Source organism: Salmo salar, chromosome ssa11 (assembly GCF_905237065.1).
Source record: "Salmo salar chromosome ssa11, Ssal_v3.1, whole genome shotgun sequence".
Lineage (NCBI taxonomy): Eukaryota > Metazoa > Chordata > Actinopteri > Salmoniformes > Salmonidae > Salmo > Salmo salar.
Genome location: NC_059452.1, coordinates 35,951,895 through 35,976,994, shown reverse-complemented (window position 1 = coordinate 35,976,994; position 25,100 = coordinate 35,951,895).

Genomic DNA, 25,100 nt, shown 5'->3' with positions numbered 1-25,100 from the left:
CACTTTTCCTTTGTTAAATATTCAGGTTTGAGGTTCAAAAACATTTTGGATTGACTGAGAGCATTGTGTTTGTTCAACAATAAAATTAATCCCGAGGAATACAATTTGCCTAATAATTGTGCACGCAGTGTAGGCCTTATAAAAGGGTTTATGAAGGCTTCATCAAGCCTTACAAGTTCTAATTCATTATAAGTTGGATCTTTGTGATATTCTTCTCTATTCTATATTGTACTGAACTGAATTGTTGATTTGTTTGCGCCTATTCAGCCCTCTCTCTGGAGCTAAGACACCTGTGTTCCTCTTTCTAGCCTCAATAGACCAATAGACAGACAGACAGTTCCTGGTGTAATGCTACTGATATTCGCTGTGCTGTTCGGCACTCAAAGCCACCCAGCTGCTTAATGGTGGTTAGCTGTTAGCCGTTGGTCTTTTAATGAGAGGAAGATGAGATTAGCCCAAGCTGACCCAGAACAGAGCTGTCTGTAGCACATAGGCTGGACTTTAAGCTACTGCACTGTCTGACTTACTGTCTGACTGGCTGATTGCTGCAGAGAGAGAGGGTGGGGGTGGGGGCATAGAGAGAGAGAGGGCGGGGTGGGGGGATAGAGAGAGAGAGGGCGGGGTGGGGGGATAGAGAGAGGTGGGGGAGAGGAGGTAGAGTGAGATAGAGGGGGTGGGGGGGATACAGTGAGATAGAGGGCGGGGGTGGGGGATTGAGTGAGATAGAGGGGGAAAGAGAGTGAAAAAGAGAGGGAGGCTGAGGGACAGAGAAGCTATAAAAAGAGAGCGAAAGAAAGAGAGAATTGAATTGAATTGAATTGAATTGAAATTCAATTCAATTGACAGAGAGAGAGAGAAAGAGAGAGGGGCGAAGGAGAGAAAAAAAGGTGAGTGCGACAAGGACAGAAAAAGAATAGAGAAAGGCAGAGTGTAAAGAAAGACAGAAAAAAGAGATAGGTGAGGGAGAGTTAAACAAAGAGAGAGAGAGAGAGAGAGAGAGAGAGAGAGAGAGGGAGAGAGAGAGAGAGAGAGAGTGACCTAGCTGGACAGGGCTTAATCAGTCCTCTCAACCACCTGCTTAGTGACATAGTGACATAGTGACACAGTTGGCTGCAGTTACATCTTAAAGGGCAGCAGATGCCTCAGGTCACAGGAAATGTCATGTCAGAGGAATCATTATGTCACAGGATAGAGAGAGAGACAGAGAGGCAGACAGAGAGAGAGAGAGAGAGATACATAAAGAGATAATGGAGAGAGAGAGAGAGAGAGAGAGAGAGAGAGAGAGAGAGAGGAGGAAAGATGGACTGGCAGAGATACTTAGTCTGACGCACAGAAGACACACAAACAGGGCTGGTATGCTGCTGTGACATAATTGAATATTATTTGATGGCTGTGGGTTATAGCCGTAGTAAAACTAGGTTATAGGTAGAGCCTTAGTTTATGACCAACTTTACTTAACATAACATAATAGCCGGACTGGCTGAATTGTTATACATTACATGCTGTGTGTGTGTGTATGTGTGTGTATGTTTTGCAGCCATATCACCAGACACTAGTCTCTGCACCAGACATACTAGCCTTATTCAAGGTTACATAAAGGAAAACATTTAAGGAGCAATTCTAGTACTATCGCTATGTTCTCAATTGAAATCCAATGCTAGGTGATACAACACTATTTATTTCACAGTAAGCTTTATATTTTTTCTTATCCATTGATTTGTATGGAGAAAAACACGACAGCTTAAATGAAATGGGAAACAAGACAACAAGATAGTGTTTAGGTCTACAGTGTTGTGAAGTACAGTGTGAAGTGATGATATATCACGTGTCCCAAATGGAACCATATTCCCTACATAGTGTAGTACTCTTCACCAGGGCATGTAGGGTAGTGCACTATATAGTGAATATGGTGCCATTTGGAACACAGGAATGATAGCCAGAGGCACAGCTCTCTGGGAAGTGATGAGAAAGGTGGCGTTATAGATTTTGACTGCTGCCTCATCAATATGTATTTATTCAACTCTTCTATCTGATATAAAATGTGTCCGGGCAAAATAAAATACAAATATGTGAGGTGCATTTCTATATTCCATATTAGGCTTCATATTATGTCTTGTAAATTGTATTGTATCTGTCAAAGAGAATACAGTGTACTATTTCAATATTATTGTAATTTATTGTGTGTAAGATAGAAGAAAACCAAACACTGTAGGTATGATAGGGTGGGGAAAGGGCTGTTTCTTCGTCTGTGTCTCTGTGAGAATGTCATTGATAAATGCTGCAGTGGCAGTAGGGAGTGGTGCAGGGTAGTACTGTGTTTGCAGGTAGATGCAATGCTGGTTCTTGTCTCTCCTCCCGCTTCCTCCTTCTCTCCTCTCCATGCCTGCCTGTCTGCCTGCCTCCTTCGCTTTCTCGCTCTCTCTCTCTCTCTCTCTCTCTCGCTTTCTCTTCTCAATCCTTCCCTTCCTAGCTGCATCTCCTCCCTCCCTCCTGCTCTCTATCTCCTCTCTCCCTGTCTGCCCAGCTCTCTCTCTTTCCCTCCTCCCTTCCCCGGCTGTGCGCACTGACACACTGAACTGAAGTGGCACTGATTCTGTAGCCTGTGATTGGCTGACAGCCAGACGGCCCTGAAAGCCATGCAGCGCGCATCAGGAGTCAGAACTGCGTCCCAAATGACACCATATTGTCTATATAGAGCACATCAGTGCACCCATAGAGCTCAGGTAAAAATTAGTGCACTATGTAGGGAATAGAGTGCCATTGGACAGTGTAGTCAGGACAGCTGCCCCACAATGCACCACAACACCAACCCTATTTTTCCTTCTTCTCTCCCCCACTGCCACCTCTCTCTGTCTCCTCGTCTTCCTTCAGTCTCTCAATACATCACCATACCAACTTCCTCCTCCTTCTCTCCATATCTCTTAACTTACTTTTTCATTCCCTTTTTCATAAATACACTTCCCCTCTCATCTACACACTCTCTCTCAATTCAATTCTGTCACGCCTGCTCCCACTCTTCCCCCCTGGTGCTCAAGGGCGGCGGGCTCCCCAGCATTACTCACTCCTGCCATCATTATTATGCACACCTGCTTCCCTCATCACGCACATCAGTGATCATTTGGGCTTACCTGGACTCAATCACCTATTATTTCCTTCCCTATATCTGTCTGTCCCCCAGCTCTGTTCCCTTCTTCCACATTAACGTTCGTATGTCGTTTTGTTACCCGTGTGCTGGCGCTGTTCCTGTCTTGTTCCTTGTCTGTTCCTTATTAAATGTTTCACTCCCCGTACCTGCTTCTCAACTCCAGCGTCGGTCCTTACAAATTCAAAGGGTTTTATTGGCATTGGAAACATAAACTACCTTTCAAAAGTTTGGGGTCAGTCAGAAATGTCCTTGTTTTTTAAAGAAAAGCACCTATTTGTCCACAAAAATAACATCAAATTGATCAGAAATACAGTGTAGACATTGTTAATGTTGTAAATGACTATTGTAGCTGGAAACGGCTGATTTTTAAAGAGATATCTACATAGGCGTACAGAGGCCCATTATCAGCAACCATCACTCCTGTGTTCCAATGGCACGTTGTGTTAGCTAATCCAAGTTTATAATTTTAAAAGGCTAATTGATCATTAGAAAACCCTTTTGCAATTATGTTAGCACAGCTGAAAACTGTTGTTCTGATTAAAGAAGCAATAAAACTGGCCTTCTTTAGACTAGTTGAGTATCTGGATATTCAGCATTTTTGGGTTCGATTACAGGCTCAAAATGGCCAGGAACTAAGACTTTCTTCTGAAACTTGTCAGTCTATTCTTGTTATGAGAAATGAAGGCTATTCCATTCTAGAAATTGCCAAGAAACTAAAAAATAAAAGATCTTGCTTCTGTGACTGCACACTGTGGTATTTCGCCTAACAGATATGGGAGTTTATCAATGTTTGATTTGTTTTCAAATTCGTTGTGGGTCTGTGTTATCTGTGGGAAATATGTGTCTCTAATGTGGTCATACATTTAGCAGGAGGTTAGGAAGGGTAGCTCAGTTTCCACCTCATTTTGTGTGCAGTGGGCACATAGTCTGTCTACGGTGGCCTCTCTCAATAGCAAGGCTATGCTCACTGAATCTGTACATAGTCAAGGATTTTCCTAACTTAGAGTCGGTCACAGTGGTCAAGTATTCTGCCATTGTGTACTCCCTGTGTACACAGCACCCCCTACTCCTTTTCCTTCTCTCTCGCAAACCATCAGCTTTCAGCTCTCCCCTCCTCTCTCCTTTCCCCCCTCTTCTCCCCTCCTCTCCTCTCTTCCCCTCTCCCCTCGTCTCCCCTCCTCTCCTGTCCCCTCCACCGTCAGATAGAATTCCCCCTCATAAAGACGTCCCTCTTCCTCTATTCCTATACAGGGAAAAAAACCCTACTCTCTGTTGAATGAATACACAAGGACTGCCTATAAACCCACTGGAGGACTGGGGATTTGGTGGAAGGGGAGAAGAGAAAGAAGAAAAAACGCTTGCTTCTTCCAGGCTCAGCAGAATTTACTGGCCGCAGTCAGGAGTGAGGGTGTGAGTGAGTGCTGTCAAAAACACACCGTTCAAAGGTTAACTAGGGTGTGTGTGTGTGTTTTTGTGTGTGTGCTTGCTAACCAGGGTTAGACCTTTGACATGAGTTGTACTTCCTTACCGTTATCCAAGTGTTCTATTCTGACGTTCCAGGTCAAATGAACTCTAGTCGGTTGGCAGCCCTTTATGACATCACCAATTGGAATGTTCCATTTGGGAGTGTTCTAAAATCAACTTAAGTCAACCCCCCCTCAGCCCGCAATCCCAGAGGCACTCACTTCTCTCTCTCTATCAGCATTAGGTCATCCTCTCAGTCTAAAGACTACTACACACTTCACGCAAACAGAGTGACGGAGCGACGTATATGGTCCACTCCAAAAATGTTGCCACACAAAATTACATGTAAAAAACGACACTTCTGTCGTTTCTGTAGTTTGCGTGAGGTGTGTAGGGCCCTTAAGCCTTAGGGGAGACAAACAGGCATGGATGAGTAGCCTGACAGACAGTCAGGATGCGGCCCAAATGGCACACTGTTCCTGATATAGTGCACTACTTTTGACCAGAGCCCTTTGGGAAACCCTTGGTCAAAAGTAGTGCACTACATAAGAAATAGGATGCCATTTGGGACGAAGGCAAAATGTCAGGCAGACAGAGCAGTGTTGATGGGGATTTTGATAGGTTCATTATATGCCTTACAGACAGGAAGCGCTCTGATGGACTATGAGTGACGATGATGAGTCCACTGGCTGTAATAGGACCCTAATGACCAATGGGGCTGGGTTGCATTAGCTAGTGCTGGTAGTGCAGATAACATGGATGTAAGATTGCATCCAAAGTGTATGTAAGGGTGTGTCCCAAATGGCACCCCATTCCCTTATTATTCCCTACATAGTGCACTACTTTTGACCAGAGCCCTATGGCTAAGTGCACTCTGAATAAGTTGCCATTTGGGATGTATCTGAAGTGTATTACAGCCTATACCAAGGGGTCTGGACCCCCCCAAGTGACGCAGAGGTCTAAGTCACTGCATCTCAGGGCAAGAGGTGTCACTACAGTCCCTGGTTCGAATCCAGGCTGGTTCACATCTGGCCGTGATTAAGGAGTCCCATAGGGCGGCACACAATTGGCCCAGCGTCGTCCGGGTTTGGCCAGGGTAGGCCACCATTGTAAATAAGAATTTGTTCTTAACTGACTTGCCTATAGTTAAATAAAGGCTAAATACATTTTTTTTTTTAAATGGCACAGGCGGGTTATGCTGCCATGTAGAGTTGCAGTTGCTGATTCAGAGTGGAGTAGGATGAAGTTTCCCCACTGATCTATGGTCATGTTAGCTGCTTCTCCCCTAATGGTTACGGTTAGAATTCTAAAATATGGTAAGCTGGTCCTAGATCTATGCCTGAGGGCAACTTCTCCCCAGAGCGGCCAGAGCAGAGATCGGCACCAAAACAGCAGCTCATTTACTGCCATATTCTGGAACTGGGCGGCTGAGAGTTTCTTTTAGAAGCTGACCTTAGCAAGTTTAGTAGTATGAATCCTGCCTTTGTTCCACTGATGCCGTAAGACTGCTCCAGGTCGTCACTTTGAACTGTGTGTGTGTGTGTGTGTGTAGTGTTTGTATGTGTGTGTGTGTGTGTGTGTGTGTGTGTGTGTGTGTGTGTGTGTGTGTGTGTGTGTGTGTGTGTGTGTGTGTGTGTGTGTGTGTAGTGTTTGTATGTGTGTGTGTCTCCAGCTGCAACAGGAAGGGGGGAGTGATTTAACCCTCTTCTTTGGGGGACAAATGGTGCTCAGCACGTTCACACACACACACTTATGTGATAAAACAGAATATCAGAAAGAGTCATTTTCCTGAAGAAAAATGTTGTGCTAACTTCAGCTGTCCAAAAGTATTTTTATTGTAGTGGAAGAAGTTTAGAAGTTTAAAATGTTGAACTAATTGCACATAACTTCTTTACATAAAGTTTAGAATATAGCTACGCATCAAGGGGATTTGGCCTTAGTACAGAGAAACTATTATACTGTACAGGTGTTGTAAAAAGCACAGTAGCCATTGACTAGGCCCCTGTACACACTCAGGTTGTACAACTGATGTAAGAATTTGACACAATGGGTTATGATACAACTGACATGTCTGCACAAAGACTTTTACACAACCATTGCTCAGTGTCTCCACAACGCATTTGTAGTTATTTTTGTGCAGAAAAAAATCTGTTTCTAATCTAATGTAAGTATAACACCGTATACATTCAAGGTAAAGTTTAACCGAAAGCTAACAACACTGGAAACCTGCGTTTGCTGTTTTAAGGAGGGCTTCCTCCTTTTTAATCACAGTATGGTGCAGGAGGTGCTCTCACACTAGTAGGTTAAGGTTCCCTCCAACTGATTCGGGCCCCGGCCCTTCTACAGAGAGAATAAATAAATAGGACGTTGTATATGTTTTTCTTTCATTCACATGGAAGTGGGTCAGCCACTAAAATTAACCGAGCACGCTCCTTCAGAAGTGCCGTGATTCAGTTGGCTGGCTGGCTGACGCAATGAACCGAGCACCCCCCCTTCAGAAGTGCCGTGAATCAGTTGATTGGCTGGCTGACGCAAATGCTCCTTTCAGAAAGAAAGAAAGAAAACGGACATAATCCTTCCATGTATTGGAGCACCAGAGGATAGAAGAAAGTAAGGATGGATGAGGGAGTGAAAAAGAGGGGAAAGAGGGACAGGTAGAGGTTGTGTATGAAGTAACGAGGGGTGAGGGGTGAAAGAGGGAGAGATAGAGAAGTTGTGAGGGAACTGAAGATCTCGTAGGAGATCTTTCCACTTTTTCTGTTAGACCGACTAAGGTTAAGATTCCTTCAAGGAGTTAGAACCATTTCTCCCCTTGGTTCTATTGACTCCAGGTTCAATTGATTGGGCGGTTGGCTGACTTCCAGGACAGGCAGCTCCCGGGCCTCCGCTCCCCCAGCGAGAGGCTGCCTCAGTGGGGATAGACGGAGCTCAATGCTTGGTCTGTTCTCTACATGTGTGTCACTCCCCCTCTGCTACCACTGTACATCTGATAACACAGACTCAGCAAGAGAAGAGAGAGAGAAAGAGAAAGAGAGGAGGGAGAGAGAGAGGGCAGGGGAGAGAGGAGGGAGAGAGAGGTCAGGGGAGAGAGGGGAGGGAGAGAGAGGGCAGGGGAGAGAGATGAGGGAGAGAGACAGGGCAGGGGAGAGAGAGAGGAGGGTGAGAGGGCAGGGGAGAGAGAGGAGGGCGAGAGAGAGGGCAGGGGAGAGAAAGGAGGGAGAGAGAGAGGGCAGGGGAGAGAGAGGAGGGAGAGAGAGGGCAGGGGAGAGAAAGGAGGGAGAGAGAGAGGGCAGGGGAGAGAGAGGAGGGAGAGAGAGGGCAGGGGAGAGAGAGGAGGGAGAGAGATAAGGCAGGGAAGAGAGAGGAGGGAGAGAGAGAGGGCAGCGGAGAGAGAGGAGGGAGAGAGAGAGGGCAGCGGAGAGAGAGGAGGGAGAGAGAGAGGGCAGGGGAGAGAGAGGAGGGAGAGAGAGGGCAGGGGAGAGAGAGGAGGGAGAGAGAGGAGGGAGAGAGAGTGGGCAGGGGAGAGAGAGGAGGGAGAGAGAGGGCAGGGGAGAGAGAGGAGGTAGAGAGACAGGGCAAGGGAGAGAGGAGGGAGAGAGAGGCCAGGGGAGAGAGAGGAGGTAGAGAGACAGGGCAAGGGAGAGAGAGAACAGGGGAGAGAGAGGAGGTAGAGAGACAGGACAAGGTAGAGAGAGGAGGTAGAGAGAGAGAGGAGGGTGAGAGAGGAGGTAGAGAGACAGGGCAAGGGAGAGAGAGGAGGGAGAGAGAGGCCAGGGGAGAGAGAGGAGGTAGAGAGACAGGGCAAGGGAGAGAGAGGAGGGAGAGAGAGGCCAGGGGAGAAAGAGGAGGTAGAGAGACAGGGCAAGGGAGAGAGAGGAGGGAGAGAGAGGAGGAAGAGAGAGGCCAGGGGAGAGAGAGGAGGTAGAGAGACAGGGCAAGGGAGAGAGAGGAGGTAGAGAGACAGGGCAAGGGAGAGAGTGGAGGGAGAGAGAGGCCAGGGGAGAGAGAGGAGGGAGAGAGAGGCCAGGGGAGAGAGGAGGGAGAGAGAGGCCAGGGGAGAGTGAGGAGGGAGAGAGAGGCCAGGGGAGAGAGAGGCCAGGGGAGAGAGAGGAGGGAGAGAGAGGCCAGGGGAGAGAGAGGAGGGAGAGAGAGGCCAGGGGAGAGAGAGGAGGGAGAGAGAGGACAGGGGAGAGTGAGATCTGTTGAAGCACAACCCTCTGTCTCTCTCTACTTGTATTTCTCAACTGGTCTCTCTACCTGTTGCTGTAAGCTTGTAAAACAAATAAATAGGGAGCAATAATCAATCAACTCTAACGGTTACTACTTGTCTCTCTCTCTCTCTCTCTCTCTCTCTATTGCCTGTCCCTTTCTATCTGTATCTGTCACACAGGTTTAATTGACAGGTAAATTAACACTAATCCAACCTTGGCTGCCTATCTACTGATGCATTAACTGGCAGAAAAATACTATTTTGTTTCAAGGTTAACTAAGGTATACTTAGATACAATGCCCTTATAGGGCTGACAACTCAACTCTTGATTCAAAGTAGTTATAAAGCCTACTTTATACCCTACGCAAGTATGCAACGCAAGAAAGCTAGTTGGGTCAAGATACAAATGACAAATTGGCATATTCTTGGTACTGTACATATAAATTAGGCTTAGCATTAGTTATGTATTGATGAAATAATCTACATTTAGAGAGAGAGAATATGGATTGTAACCAGGGAGTGGGTACTGTAACGCCCTGGCCATAGAGAGGGGTTTTTTGTTCTTTATTTTGGTTAGGCCAGGGTGTTACATTGGGTGGGCGTTCTATGCTCTTTTTCTATGTTGGTTTGTTTCATTGATTTTGGCCGTGTGGCTTCCAATCAAGCACAGCTGTAGAGTGTTGTTGCTGATTGGGAGTCACACATAAGTGCCTGTTTTTCCCGTTGGGGTTTTGTGGGTAATTGTTTCTGTTGTGTGGTTTGCACCTGACAGGACTGTTTGGCTGTCGGTTTTCTTGTTTTGTTTTGTATAGTGTTCTTTCTGTTATTAAATTCAATGATGAACACTAACTCCGCTGCGCCTTGGTCTACTCTCTCTCCCGACAGTCGTTACAGGGGGGCTACAGCAAATTCAATGTTCTGGCCGGATGTGCTCAGTGTGTGGTGCTCAGATGAAAATGGAATATCATTTGATATAGTAAATCCACTTATCTCAGTACCATGTTATCTGAAGTCTGAACTCATGTCCATTCAGAATAGAGAACTAAACCCATTCAACCTGCAATGTTACCGCAACCTCAATGTGGATGTTTCAAAGGCTCTGGGGTGAAGTTTCCCTAGATACGGATCTGGGATCACCTCTAAACCCAGAGTAGTGGTGGTCACCTCTAAACCAAGAGTAGTGGTGGTCACCTCTAAACCCAGAGTAGTGGTGGTCACCTCTAAACCCAGAGTAGTGGTGGTCAACTCTAAACCCAGAGTAGTGGTGGTCACCTCTAAACCCAGAGTAGTGGTGGTCAACTCTAAACCCAGAGTAGTGGTGGTCAACTCTAAACCCAGAGTAGCGGTGGTCAACTCTAAACCCAGAGTAGTGGTGGTCACCTCTAAACCCAGAGTAGTGGTGGTCACCTCTAAACCCAGAGTAGTGGTGGTCACCTCTAAACCAAGAGTAGCGGTGGTCACCTCGAAACCCAGAGTAGCGGTGGTCACCTCTAAACCCAGAGTAGCGGTGGTCACCTCTAAACCCAGAGTAGCGGTGGTCAACTCTAAACCCAGAGTAGTGGTGGTCACCTCTAAACCCAGAGTAGTGGTGGTCAACTCTAAACCCAGAGTAGCGGTGGTCAACTCTAAACCCAGAGTAGTGGTGGTCACCTCTAAACCCAGAGTAGTGGTGGTCACCTCTAAACCAAGAGTAGCGGTGGTCACCTCTAAACCCAGAGTAGCGGTGGTCACCTCTAAACCCAGAGTAGCGGTGGTCACCTCTAAACCCAGAGTAGCGGTGGTCAACTCTAAACCCAGAGTAGTGGTGGTCAACTCTAAACCCAGAGTAGCGGTGGTCAACTCTAAACCCATAGTAGTGGTGGTCACCTCTAAACCCAGAGTAGTGGTGGTCACCTCTAAACCAAGAGTAGCGGTGGTCACCTCTAAACCCAGAGTAGCGGTGGTCAACTCTAAACCCAGAGTAGTGGTGGTCATCTGTAAACCCAGAGTAGTGGTGGTCAACTCTAAACCCAGAGTAGGGGTGGTCATCTGTAAACCAAGAGTAGTGGTGGTCAACTCTAAACCCAGAGTAGTGGTGGTCAACTCTAAACCCAGAGTAGTGGTGGGCAACCCAGAGTAGTGGTGGTCAACTCTAAACCCAGAGTAGTGGAAGTCAACTCTAAACCCAGAGTATTGGTGGGCAACCCAGAGTAGTGGTGGTTAACTCTAAACCCAGAGTAGTGGTGGTCAACTCTAAACCCAGAGTAGTGATGGGCAACCCAGAGTAGTGGTGGTCAACTCTAAACCCAGAGTAGTGGTGGTCAACTCTAAACCCAGAGTAGTGGTGGTCAACTCTAAACCCAGAGTAGTGGTGGTCAACCCAGAGTAGTGGTGGTCAACTCTAAACCCAGAGTAGTGGTGGTCAACTCTAAACCCAGAGTAGTGGTGGTCAACTCTAAACCCAGAGTAGTGGTGGTCAACTCTAAACCCAGAGTAGTGGTGGTCAACTCTAAACCCGGAGTAGTGGTGGTCAACTCTAAACCCAGAGTAGTGGTGGTCAATTCTAAACCCAGACTATTGGTGGTCAACTGAACTAACCCACATTTTATTTCTTTACCTTCACTACATTTTTATCTGCGTATTGCCGTAAAAGAGGCCACCTTTCTGTGCCCTTGATTTCCTGAGTTATTTATTGGCTGACTAACAGAAAGCGTCTGGAGTTGTGCCCGCAGCAGACACATAGGGACAGTGTCACGGCCGACAGATTGTGACATTGAGACTGAACAGACCTAACACTTTCACTCCATTTTGTCAATCAGCCGGTGTCATGAACAGAACTGACTCGCCACATAATAACTGTAACCTTGAATAAATGGTCCTCTAAGGATGGGGGCTTCTTAATCACCCCCCATCTAATCCCTCCCTCCCTCCCTCCCTCCCTCCCTCCCTCCCTCTAAATGTAGTCATCAGTTGCCCACTACCCCATGCGTGGCCCATAGTGCCCGCTGCCTTGCTCCACTTCAGGCACTCTGGGGCTGTGTGTTCAGACCTAACCCTGGAGAACCAGGGCTCCATCATCCACCGCTGGCCTGTCTCATAGCCCCACTCCAGGCACTCTGTGGGGTTCTGAACTCCAGACCTTCCCCTGAGGAACCACAGACCAGGCCCATTTTGAAGTAACTTTCTGCTTTGTGTTTCTTTCCCAGTGGAAATTGCACACACACACACCGCAGGATCAGATGTTGCTTGTTGTTTATGTCTCTCTGTCCTATCCATGGATCGTCTCGGCACAGTGGCTTTCAGAAGGCTTATTTACCAAATGGATTATGACATTAGCTGGCAACAAGCGCGTCTGAAATAAAACAAAACAGGGGACAAAAAGATCTTCTGAAGAGGAACTGCAGTTAGCATGCAGACGTATAAACAGAATATTTATTTAGGTTCATTTATAGGTGTATACAGAGAGAGAGAAAGAGAGGGAGAGAGAGAGAGCAAGAGAGAGAGAAAGAGAGAGAGAGGGGAAGAGAGGGGGGAGCGAGTACAGAGGGAGAGAGCGAGAGAACGAGAGAGCGAGAGAATGGAAGAGAGAGAGAGAGAGGGCGGGCGGGAGAGCGAGTACAGAGGGAGAGAGAGAGCGAGAGAGAGAGAGAGAGAGAGAGAGAGAGAGAGAGACCAATCCATCAGACCAATGGTAAGCATTATAATCACTGGAATAGAAGAGAGAAAGACATTTAGAAATTTTTCCACAGTTTAACTTTTTTTTTCAGGCACAATGGGGAAATGTGTGGGCGGAGGGAAGGTGTCCTTTGGGGTGGAGGCAGGAGGCAGAGCCATCTACGAGATGCCTGTTAAGAGCCTGTTTAAAGCAGTCAGGTCTGCTCTGTGCAGGAGCTCTTAGCTTAGTCGCAGGGGAGAGATGCTTGCTGACACACTCCCACACACACTCTGTGAGACGATGAGAAGAGCAGTAACTGGTACATGTTCTGGAGGGATACATGTGAACTCTGAACCAATGTGCTGCTCTGCACACTTGTTAGGATACAATCAGATGGTCACACTTCATAGAACAAGTTTCATGTGCAGATAACATTCAGTATTGTTACTGGTATATAACACTAACAATACTATAACTAATGGAAAACATGATTAGACATGAATCCTTTTATCACAATTCAATCAGTGTTTGAACTATTTCCTTATCATATCCCTCTCTCTGGTCTAGTCTATATCTTGAAATATACATCCAGAGAAGCAGAGAGGTTCCCATTTCCAAGTGACTCTCTTTTAACATCCCCACATTCACCTGAGGAAGAGTCCATGGGTCTGTTCAGATGGGTGCAACGTTAGAAAATGTTCAGAAAGAATTGTATTATGACAGATATGATTGTCTATGTTGTAGAACAGGGATTCAGTCTATTTCTATCCACAATGTTAAGAACTTTTGACATTACTGAATACACATCAACATACTTTCTTTAATGTCCAACATGGCAGGAGCAAACCCAATGGAGGACACTGCTGTCATCCTACATGCAAAACCCAATGGAGGACACTGCTGTCATCCTACATGCAAACTGTCTGCCCATATCTAATGATCTCCCATTCAACAACAGACAGAGTCTGCATACCGAATGTTGTGAAAACAAGAATTAGATGCAATTATTCAAATGACCGTTCGTTAAGCACGTGAAAAAAAAATGATTGCCGCTTTCAGAGAAAATGAGCAAAACGCTCAATGGCACTCGGAATAATCTGCTCTTTAAAATTCCCAGCCCGCTCCCACTTTACATGTGTTAGCAGCAAAAAGACAGAGACATGTAACTTATGCAATGGTCGTTTCAATAACACATTCTCTCCACTTGACAAAGAAGGGCAGGGAACTTGCATAAATGTAGTTGTCTGTGAGTTTATAGACAGATAAGGTCAAGAATAGTACCATCTGTAGCAACAAATGGAAGGTAGAATCCAAATAAGCAATATGCTAGAGGCATGGGATGGGGGGTGGGCTGTGTAATGAAGAGAGCGTGAGTAAGATGGAAAATATTTTCCTTTTTTCGTGAACCACTTATATGACCATGGTCAGGGGAACTCATTTATTCAAGTCCAGAAGGCATTTACCTTGGCTCTGAGGCAAGCTCAGTCACACAATCACCCCTCCGACTCGCCTTGGACTGTAGGCAACTGCAAACAAATTGATTACATATTAGGTGCAGGAACTAGTGGGGTGCATCTATGGAATCTAATTTCCACAGGAGAAGCAGTAAAGCCAGGCTATAAGGGGGAGAATGAGGCTGCAGATTGCAGTATTGTTTCACAGTTATCGATCACTACCGGCTCTTAAAGCTGCAATATGTAACTTTTTGGGCGACCCGGACAAATTCACATAGAAATGTGAGTTATAGATCTATTTTTCGTATTAAAAGCAAGTCCAAGAAGCGGTAGACTTGTTCTATGTGCGCTATTTCTTTGCTTCCCGTTCTTACGTTTGGCTTTTGCATTTTTTACTTTCGGTTTTGTACACCAGCTTCAAACAGCTGAAAATACCATCTTTTTGGTTATTGAAAATATATTTCACAGATGTTACAATTATGCTCTACACTATACATTGCTTGTTTTGTCACATAAACTGAAATTAGGCAAACTATTAGAACTTTAGCAACCAGGAAATCGCAGAGCGAGAGATGAAGAGAGAGACAGAGAGAGAGAGCAAGAGACAGACAGTGACATCTGAGCATATTTTCTCACTGCTGCCTTCACACAGTTAATATAAACATAGGGATATATGAGATGTGGAAGTGATGACACCATCACAAAGCGACATGTCAGACAGACTCAGGGCTCACCTATAGCCCAACAGGTCAGGATGACATCACTCTGACATCAAGTTCGGCTTCATCATGTATCGCACGCAACATACTGCATCATTAGAACGGCAAATTATGGACATGCCTCGATGAAGACTAAAACCTTAATTATGCTTAAAGCGTTTACGGACCTCCACACCCATCAGGCATTTATGCCATCTGTGGGGTTGGCTGTGCCTGCATAAAAACTCAAAATGCAACAAAAGTAATGTAGCTAGCTAGCTAGTATAGCTACGGAGCTAGCTATTGGTTGGTAGTTTCCCAAAATTCACAACGTTTGGCGTAAGCTTTGAACCATTTTCTGTGGCAAAATGTGGGATACATCGTCAACATTGAGTTGTGGTGCACAAAATGCACACAGACTTCATTGGGTTACGCTAAATAGCTAGCTATGGATGTTCGTTAACTATTGATGCTACAGCCAACAGGAAGTACGTCCCCCACGACTACAGACAATCAATCACAAACACAGAGCTCGCAGAGGCGTGTGTGCAGAGCTCGGTGCAGATCCTCTGCTTTGTTACAGACATGAGGATGTGTGCAGAGCTCGGTGCAGATCCTCTGCTTTGTTACAGACATGAGGATGTGTGCAGAGCTCGGTGCAGATCCTCTGCTTTGTTACAGACATGAGGATGTGTGCAGAGCTCGGTGCAGATCCTCTGCTTTGTTACAGACATGAGGATGTGTGCAGAGCTCGGTGCAGATCCTCTGCTATGTTACAGACATGAGGATGTGTGCAGAGCTCGGTGCAGATCCTCTGCTTTGTTACAGAGATGAGGATGTGTGCAGAGCTCGGTGCAGATCCTCTGCTTTGTTACAGACATGAGGATGTGTGCAGAGCTTGGTGCAGATCCTCTGCTTTGTTACAGACATGAGGATGTGTGCAGAGCTCGGTGCAGATCCTCTGCTATGTTACAGACATGAGGATGTGTGCAGAGCTCGGTGCAGATCCTCTGCTTTGTTACAGACATGAGGATGTGTGCAGAGCTCGGTGCAGATCCTCTGCTTTGTTACAGAGATGAGGATGTGTGCAGAGCTCGGTGCAGATCCTCTGCTTTGTTACAGACATGAGGATGTGTGCAGAGCTCGGTGCAGATCCTCTGCTTTGTTACAGACATGAGGATGTGTGCAGAGCTCGGTGCAAATCCTCCACACAACCACAATTGTGTTATATCTCTGCTCAGATTCCATAAAACCAGTTTAATGCCAAAAAGAGTTGGTTTTAACAATGAGGTAACAATTTTACACCAACTTCCATTGCCATCCAATGACCTTGGACACCATATTTAGCTGAAAAACCTGCTCACTGAAAAAAAGTTAACACACGATCACAATTCAGGATACATACAGTATACTGCAGCATATCAAGAGACCATATTTTATGTCCAACCTGATGAACTTGGCTGAACTGTATACATACCGCAGAGTAATAGCAGTAACAAAACAAATTTATGCATCCAGCTTCCAATGAATCAATGCCATTATACAGTACAAGCGGATGGAAATAGTCCATGGTGACATAAAACACACATTCACCAGTCTGGTGTTTTCTCTATGGGCTCATTGTGTTTTCCAATGTGAGAAGTGAAAGAGTAACAACGGCAGCCATGTCCTCGACCCTGTAAAGAGAACAGTTTATAGGGCACTGTGGGTATCCACAGAGTACACACACGGTCCTAACTCTAAACCTAACCCTTAACCTAACCATAACCCTAACCTCAATCCTAACCTTAACCCCTAACCCTAAAACCATACCTAACCCTAAACTTAATTCTAAACCTAACCCTAATTGTAACCCTAAACCTAACCCCTAAGCTTAAATTAGCATTTTTCCTCATGGGGTTCAGTGAAATGTCCCCACTTGTCTCAATTTTCCTTGTTTTACTATCCTTGTGAGGACTTCTGGTACCTACAAGGATAGTTAAACAAAACACACACACACACACACACACACACACACACACACACACACACACACACACACACACACACACACACACACACACACACACACACACACACACACACACACACACACACACACACACACACAGCTTCTAAGTGTTTGTTTAGTCTCTCAGATTAGTTACACAAAACACAAAATGCTTCAGCATCGTAATTGACATCCTTGACCTAGAGAAAGAACAGGGATAGGTCTCAACTGGAATATGAATAAAGGAACAACACAACACATCTAATATTGTAAGTACAGAACAAAACACCAGAAGAAGAGACGACCGAGTGCCTCTGACCAGAATATTGGCCCCCATTTCCAGTTCATTTCACGATGATTCTACATGTTGAATCAGCCCACACCTCCAGCATTCACCAGCACCCAGCAGGTAGCGGCGATAACACATCGAGGCGCAGGATGTTAATCCTGTGAAGCCTACTGTTGCCAAAATCCCATGTTTCCTAGATTGCATCCTGTAGGGTAGAGTGGGGTAAGTTGAGCAAAAAGGGTTAGTTGAGCCACCCCTTGTTTCTAGGAAACCATACACAAAATATATAATTTGACCTAACTTTTAGGAAGACGTCATCATTTCATGGAGTCTGTGAAGGAAGAAACCACATGGAAAAAGTGGTAAGCAAGTTAGGGCCAAAAAAATGATTTTCACAAAGTCAAATAACTGTACTATGTTTCATAAGTTTCATGATAATTGTATCTAAATCAAAGTAGATAGTTCTAAGATTGTTTTGTACATCAGTTTGGGTCTATAAGATACAATACGAGGTCCTAAACCTAGCATAAAAGTGCATCCTTGTAGCTGTGTGGGCTAATACTGTATAGTCCAAATGTTTGCCTTGGGGTAAGTTGAGATAATGAGGTTCTTGATAGAGCAGCCAAGGAAGTGAGAAAAGGGAAGAAGTCCATTCAAGCAGCAGCAAGGGATGAAAACATTGACTGAATGACACACTGACAAAAAAGGAAATGTACCTGTGCGAAAGGAAGGCTGTGATAGAGTAGCAGAGGAACACGGGGTCTTATCTGATGATATGGAGTCTGAGTTTGCTAAACATATCAAGAATCTCGCAGACCAGTTTCATGAGCTGAGTTGCCTCTAATGCAGAGAACTTGCCTATGAATCAGTATATCGAAACATCATCCCTGTCCCAGACAACTGGCTAAGAAATGGATAAGTGATGTTGAACAGAGAGATCTATATCTGAATGTAGGCATACATTTAAGATATACAATATACCACACCCCCATTCCATGAATTAAACTTTGACCTCCCATCACCATCACCCACTGTCACAGGATACCATCACCTACTTACTAGGGCCGGGACGATACCAGTATCACATAGTATATCTTTTCCATGGCAAAAATTACAACAGAAAGCAGACAAAATTCTTTAGTCCTTTAAAAACCTGCTGTTTGTAAAATACTGTGAGCTATAGCTTGGAAAATAAATAAATGTGACTGGATGACAAACTAATGTTTGTTTCCAACATTAGGACTGTTTTCCTAAAGAAGTTAAATCCGCTTCTTGCTTAGATTCCTTGCCACGATACTAACGAGTATCACAATACTGGTATCATCCCGGCTCTGCTGCTTACCCCAAGGAGGCTCATCTTTCCCCTTACCCGGGGTAAACTGTGCCAAGAGGCCACTTTTTGGACAGGCTATGTTTTCAAAACTGTAATGTTTACATACATTCTGTTTATTTCCCGGGATAATCAACCTCCTGAAATGTGTGTAGATATCTTTGTTAGAAAGACTACTATATTTCCCTTGACGTAGTGATGCTGAATGTAAAAAATGGCTCAACTTACCGCACTTCCCCCCACTCTCTAAACTCTGGTCAAACATTTCACAGTGCATCTCACTACTTTTGAACAGAGCCCTATGAGAAACCTGTTTGTTTGCTGAGACACATCATGGTGATAGCGGAGAACGTATGGACTATTGATCCAGGGCAAACGTCCCCTTAACAGAACTCTTGATAGACCATTGTTTCAGTTCAACCTTTAACCAAATACTGAACATTGAATTCCACCCTGTAGAAATGGTGAAGCTTGGTCTCCTAATATGTTCACACATTACACAGCCTTTGATAATGATGTATGTCATAGCAACAGAATGTCAGAAACATGTTCTCTTCAAGCTTGGGGATGGAGTGTGGAGGAGTATCCTGGTAGAGTGTTGCCTCACCCCCCCACCCATATCATAGCAGTAGTCAGAGTGCTAACTTTTTGTGTGGAGGTCAATAAGAGTATTGAATTTGGTCGCCACAATTTTTAATTGCTAATTTGCTATGTGAGGCTTATTTGATTGAATAGAAGTTTCATAATGGTTAGGTTGTTGGACGCACGTGGCATTTCAGCAACTTACCCCAAAACGACTTTATATCAGAGTTGTGCCTGTTGTCATAGATAAAGGACTCATCATGGATATAACCCGTTTTAGCACAGACATCGCCATTGAGGGTTTCCACCATTTTAAAGTAGTCAACTTGGTGGGGATTCCTATGGGTTTGGAGCAATCAGCCAATGAAAAAGAAGAACATTTACTACTTTCAAATGAAGATGGCACTGCCCATGCTGTCACAGATGCTATAATGGCACAGATACAAAGATGAGTCCCCTATCTATCCCTATTGCATGTTGTTCACATGCGTATCTGGCCTCTCTGCCTTCCATCTTTGAGGACATGTATTTCCATTGTTAGAGCGGTCACTCGAATAGACAATCTTTGCCTTCAGTCACTTGTTTGGTGACTGTTGCTTAAGATTTTTTTGTAAAAAAACAGCAACATATATTTCATGTTATGTTTATATTATTTTGGAACACCCCAGAAAAAAATGTCAGTCCTCAAGCTGTGGATCCAGAATGGGAAAACAGGGAAGATAGTGGTGCCATCTACATTTCAAGAGGCTCTAGAGAAAGGTAGGGTCAAGTACATATTACCAATTAATACTCATGCCAAATGTATTGCCGCATTCAAACTGTAGGAACTGTGAAGCTTGGTCTCCCAGAGCGGAAATAATTGTTAGTATGTGCCTAGAAAGTGGATGTGCATATATCAGTGTCACAATGGTAAAATGTTAACAAAATGAACACACCTCATCATTTTTGGAGACAGGTTATCGAAATGGCAGCGCTACAGTAGCTAGCAAAATAGTGTAGAAGCGATTGCTAACTAAGACCTAATGTCCAACAAAATGACGTAGCCCATTCATTTTCAACAAAAGGAAATGCCTCGTGCCTAAGTTAGCAAGAAGAGAGCAGCTCGGCAATATCTGGAGACTGGTTATTGACACAGCAGCGCTACTGTAGCTAGCAGAATATTGTAGGAGCGATTGCTAACGAAGACCCAATGATGCCCTCCGACAAAATGACGGAGCCCATTCATTTTCAACAGAAGGAGGTGAGCATGGTGAGAGAAACTCGGTGAACATGGCGGGACTTAAGTTGGGGAAAGCTGAATATTATGCAATTGCTAGGTGATATTGCGGCATGATTAACAAATCGAGGCTCACGATAGCTTCCAGCCTGTGCTGGATGGCTGTTGATACCTTGCACTACCAAGCATGCTGTCGGCTTGCTAGCACCCACATGGTGATCAATCAAGCGTTTTATCGGTTCATATGAACACGTTCTGTAATTGTAAACCATTTTAGATGGCTAGCTTATCATCATGGCTAACTTCAGGGTGAAATAATTCACTCATTTACTGTTAATTAGCCACTGCAAATCTCTTTATTAGCAAACGTGACCCACCTCCAGAGGTGCAAGGTATCTCCAGTAAAGTTGACTTTTTCACGTTCTATGGTGTCTCCATTTTCTTAGCGTATTTGAGAGTGACGGGACAGAGATGGATGAAGACAAAATTCTTCAAGAACTCCACACCAACAACTTTATGGTGTTAATTAAAGGCGAGCGATGGGAGGACATCCAACAGAATCCAGGTAACAAAACAAGAAAATATAGGTCCTCGTTACAACCACTGTTGGTCGTGTTTCCCTGCTCAGACGTTGTATGCATCAACTAATGGTCACGCACCACCTCATTGACTGTGAAGTCAGGCAACAGATTGCTAGAATATAATGTGGTTAGCTGATTCGTAAAATACCTATCCAGTCGTTGTAAGATCTTACATGCGTCAGCAAAGTCTGAGCAGTGGAACACAGCCATTATCTTCAGGTGATCTCATATTTAACCATCAATGTCTGAGCAGTGGAACACAGCCATTATCTTCAGGTGATCTCGTATTTAACCATCAATGTCTGATCAGTGGAACACAGCCATTATCTTCAGGTGATCTCATATTTAACCATCAATGTCTGATCAGTGGATCACAGCCATTATCTTCAGGTGATCTCATATTTAACCATCAACGTCTGAGTAGTGGATCACAGCCATTATCTTCAGGTGATCTCGTATTTAACCATCAACGTCTGAGCAGTGGATCACAGCCATTATCTTCAGGTGATCTCGTATTTAACCATCAACGTCTGAGCAGTGGATCACAGCCATTATCTTCAGGTGATCTCGTATTTAACCATCAACGTCTGATCAGTGGATCACAGCCATTATCTTCAGGTGATCTCATATTTAACCATCAACGTCTGAGTAGTGGATCACAGCCATTATCTTCAGGTGATCTCATATTTAACCATCAACGTCTGATCAGTGGATCACAGCCATTATCTTCAGGTGATCTCGTATTTAACCATCAATGTCTGATCAGTGGATCACAGCCATTATCTTCAGGTGATCTCATATTTAACCATCAACGTCTGAGTAGTGGATCACAGCCATTATCTTCAGGTGATCTCGTATTTAACCATCAACGTCTGAGCAGTGGATCACAGCCATTATCTTCAGGTGATCTCGTATTTAACCATCAACGTCTGAGCAGTGGATCACAGCCATTATCTTCAGGTGATCTCGTATTTAACCATCAACGTCTGATCAGTGGATCACAGCCATTATCTTCAGGTGATCTCATATTTAACCATCAACGTCTGAGTAGTGGATCACAGCCATTATCTTCAGGTGATCTCATATTTAACCATCAACGTCTGATCAGTGGATCACAGCCATTATCTTCAGGTGATCTCGTATTTAACCATCAAGGTCTGATCAGTGGAACACAGCCATTATCTTCAGGTGATCTCGTATTTAACCATCAATGTCTGAGTAGTAGAACACAGCCATTATCTTCAGGTGATCTCGTATTTAACCATCAAGGTCTGATCAGTGGAACACAGCCATTATCTTCAGGTGATCTCGTATTTAACCATCAATGTCTGAGTAGTAGAACACAGCCATTATCTTCAGGTGATCTCGTATTTAACCATCAACGTCTGATCAGTGGAACACAGCCATTATCTTCAGGTGATCTCGTATTTAACCATCAATGTCTGAGTAGTAGAACACAGCCATTATCTTCAGGTGATCTCGTATTTAACCATCAACGTCTGATCAGTGGATCACAGCCATTATCTTCAGGTGATCTCGTATTTAACCATCAATACATGTTAAGATCACCCGCACAGCTGATCTCAACCGCTCCCTAAAAGCCGAGCTTTATTTGAGGTGTAAACTTAGTCTTGCTTTCAACCCCAAAATTTCCAAAACATGTTCACCCTCTCTACAGGGTGTTATCTTCAGTTGAAATAAAACCTGGTAATCGAGCAGACTAAGGGTTGATTGAACTATTTGACAATCATTCAGTACAAAAAAAAAGTTAATTTCTCGTTTAATGTTGTAAAAAAAGTAATTTCTCGTTTAAGACAGCAATTATACTGTGGCAATATCATCATACAGGTTATATCAATATATCATATAGATTATATCAATATATCATACAGGTTATATCAATATATCATACAGGTTATATCAATATATCACACAGGTTATATCGATATATCATACAGGTTATGTCAATATATCATACAGGTTATATCAATATATCATTCAGATTATATGAATGGAAAACAAATTTTAGTGCACTAATTACTTTTTCATTTCCAATTGATGTAACCCATTAACTTGTCTATTAATTTGTCTAATAAAGCATGACTTTCTATTATCAAGAGGTCCAGCTAGCTGCATGTTAAATTCTGCCTGTTGGTTGCAATTGGCCAGGCTTGGTTATGGTTGCATGCAACAACCAATGTTTGCGTGCCACATCATCTACTGTGCAGTCGGGCAACAGATTCCTATAACATATGTGGTTAGCTGATACGTAAAATGCCTATCCAGGTGTTGTAAGGTCTGGCATGCGTCAGCAACGTCTGAGCAGGGGAACACGACCATTATCTGCCAGCCTGTCTATATGCATGTCTGGACTGATAAGTGTTTGGTCTACACGTACCGCCAATAAAGTTCTATAACGTGATCATTGCTGACATATGCCTGAATGCAGCCTGCCACAGACTTGGGACTAAGTGAACTCAACCTAATCCTGATGTTTCTTTTCTTGACCTCTCCGCTGTACCCCATCAGTGCTCATATACCTAATGCCCCTGGGGCAGACCAACAACAACCCACTTTGAATGGGTCTGGGCTAGCTGCCAGGTCAATAATGGCATGGCCAGAGAAAACACACACACATCGAAACAGGAAGCAGGCCCATTCTGATGACAAATCATGTCTGCTGGTAAGCTGAATTCACAGCTAGGGCTGAGACAGAGCTGACTGAGCCTATGAATTTTTACACAGTGAGGTGCCCGCGTGTACACACAAATCACACACGCACGTCACAGGAGGTTGGTGGCACCTTAATTGGGGATGACGGCCTCGTGGTAATGGCTGGAGCAGAATATGTGGAATTGTATCAAAATACATCCATTCATACATGCCATTCCATTTGCTCCATTCCAGCCATTATTATGAGCCGTCCTCCCCTCAGCAGCCTCCACTGACGCACGTACTGTACATACGCACACACAGCTTGGTGAGTTAAGGAACGCTGACTGGGGAAGACTAATGATGTCAATGGCGTTCGCTAGGTTTTATTGTACTTTTACACAGTAAAACATCAACTCAAATAAACACCAAACTGTCATGAACACAACTGATATAAATGCCTAGTTTTATGTGTTCCAATGTGTGAATGCATTGTTCTTCTTGCTCTGACGCACCTTCAGACTAGTACTCTACTGGAAACACTATCAAAGACTGTTGCAGAGCATGAATTCAATTAAGACTATTGGCAGAGAATATGGGCTTTCTCGTATATAGTGTATGCTCTGTCTATAAGGGTCAGACTTATACTGAGAGACATCCTCGTATATACTGTATGTTATGTCTATAAGGGTCAGACTTATACTGAGAGACATCCTCGTATATACTGTATGCTCTGTCTATAAGGGTCAGACATACTGAGAGACATCCTCGTATATACTGTATGTTCTGTCTATAAGGGTCAGACTTATACTGAGAGACATCCTCAGGTGGGGTGCAACGATACAACGTTGCAGACAGAAATACAATGCATAAAGAAGGAGGATTCCCTATTCTACATGGAACTGAATCATTTATGTTCTACACAACATATTTCAACATGAATTTCCTGTGTTGCACCCTTCAGCACTCCCTCAATCCCTGTATGATTTCTTGGTCAGATGGTCTGGGAGCTCCACTTACACCAGCCAACTCTGTCATGTTGATTCAATTAGTCATGGGATTAGTTGCGAGACAGGCAAACACCCACCCACACACACACACACACACACACACACACACACACACACACACACACACACACACACACACACACACACACACACACACACACACACACACACACACACACACACACACCACAGAGTGAGAGGATGGAGTTGAATCAAAAGTGAATGTCTCACTGGCTGTGTATATGTGTGGTGACAGGCACTGGAGCTCATTTAGAGCAGTGAGCTTTCCCAGGCCAGTCCAGCTCAGCTCTTAAACTGAAAGTTACCCACAAGCCCCTTCTCCTCACTGAATAATTATTGACTAATGTAACAAATGAAATACCTCCCAAATTCAATGTTTAACTATTACTGAGGTTTATGTCTGGTAAAACAACAGGAGAATGTTGAGGCTTACCCGTAGTCTGATAAGGAATGCGCTGTTTGCATCGCTGAGGAGTGCCCAGGAAAGAATTAAATCCAATTGTTAGATGCTTCCACCCCCCCAAATCCAAATCATACTGCAAGCCAACATCATGTATAGGCTAGTGCTTATGAAGAACGGAGTATCAGCAATGCATGAAATCTACAACATTCTACATTTATAAACCGGATTGTGTTTTGGAATATGATGTGCAAGTGACATCGTCCTAACGTCCTAAGTCATACTTACAGGTCATACCTAATCTTTTCAATGGGCTTGAAGATTATATCATCAAATTGATGAAAACGTGTTCATTTAAGATATATATATATATATACAATTATGTGTTTGTGGATTTACTTTTGTCAGATGCCTTTTATGACAT